Source organism: Belonocnema kinseyi, chromosome 9, assembly GCF_010883055.1.
Source record: "Belonocnema kinseyi isolate 2016_QV_RU_SX_M_011 chromosome 9, B_treatae_v1, whole genome shotgun sequence".
NCBI lineage: Eukaryota > Metazoa > Arthropoda > Insecta > Hymenoptera > Cynipidae > Belonocnema > Belonocnema kinseyi.
In genome coordinates this window covers 66,467,534-66,469,254 of record NC_046665.1, presented here as the reverse complement: position 1 = coordinate 66,469,254, position 1,721 = coordinate 66,467,534, and positions in this window count along the sequence as shown.

Sequence of the window (1,721 nt, the reverse complement as noted above, 5' to 3'; positions counted from 1 at the left end):
CCCCCCCCCCCCCCCTTTAGCTGCGGACGTCTTTTATGGACGGTCCCTTATCATACGTAGAAAAAAACACGATGATGTTGGTTCATTGCAAACAGAGCTTTTAATTAAGTCATTTGAGCTTTCAGAGAAAATAATTTTTTTTTCTTTTTAGTTCGGTTTTTAGTCTAAATATTTGTAATTTTATATTTTGGTGAATTTTGCACACACACACACACACACACACATTATGTGTTCCACTTTTTCCAGCGGAAATACATTCCCGTGGTCGTAAAGTTGTAAATGTTGTCTGTCCAATTTTCTCATCAGGGAAAGCTATTTTAAATTTCTTGTATAAATTATTTATATTAAATAATAATAGTCTTTTTTGTTTTTGGTTTTTTTACCATCTTCTACAACCAAAATATAGTCTTTGATTCCAGGCATCACGCGAGTGACATCGTCTGATAAGTAAACCATTTTTACGTGATCGAGTGTCAAGTTATCTGAGCTTTTCCCTTTTTTAGTTTCAGGTTGTGACGCAAATTCTGATTTTTTTCGAATGTTTTTAGCGGCCTAACCAAACATCCATTCGCTTCGAGACTTTAAACTCACGTCGTATAATTTTTATTGACCAATCCAACGGAAGAGTGGTCAATACTTGGATTTTTCGGATCTATTAGTTTTTTGAACAAAAGCAAACTTAAAATTATTCATGAGAACTTAATTGGGATTTGTGTTATTGTTTGGATCATTATCACATAATTTTCTCAAAGAAGTTATCATGGCTTTCTTACATTCAGCGACGCTCGACAAACGTTTCAATTTTGTTGGTGGTTCACCAACCTCTGATAACAGTTTATTCACGTTATTAACTTTTACTTGGTTATCACTTGCATCGCACTTAAAGGTGGGATCTGTCTTTTCATCGTCTTTCATCTCATCAACTTGTAGTTCAATCTCAACACTAGAATATTTATTTACTTGTAACTCGCAAGAATGTTCTGGATTACGGCCCAGATAGATAGCACTCTCACACGAATTGCACATACCGATTAGTCTAGGAGCAAGGGGGGTTTTCGTGGCCCTTCAATGTCCGTGAGGGAACCTAAGTTATTTTTATGTATTTTGGCCTCCTGAATCCGATTTTCGAAGGTTCCAAGCCGTAAGTGGTCAAATTAAAAAGTTATTAATAAATTAATTGTTTAAACGCTCATAACTTTTTACCTATTTAAGGTACAGGGCACTGCGACATATCAAATTATCACAAATTTAATAAAAAATAAGCTCGTTTTTTCAAATTGAAAAAATGTTTATTAGAACCAGAGATTTTGCAAATAAACCAAGGAAAACCCATACGAACGGAAAATTTCATTGTTTAAAAGGCTAATACTTTTTTCCTATGCAAGTTATGAACTCCGGAAACATACCAAAATGTTCGCTATTCAAAGAGGAACACACCTGTATTTTATTTTTTTATAAATATTGACCGCAACTGAAAATATCGCAATGTTAATTAAACAAAAATCGTCCGTTTTCAGACGATCTAATTGTTTAACGGCTTCCACGCTTCCTCCGTAGTGTGCTGAGGTTATTAAATGATCACTAAACGATTCTACAGTCCAAGACAACAAATAAATCCGTTTTTTTTTAAATGCAAAAATATTGATTAGAACCGGAGCTAAGGCGATTTGAGTGAACGAGAAATCCGTCGACGCTTGACGACCCACTAGGCCGCAAGCGCG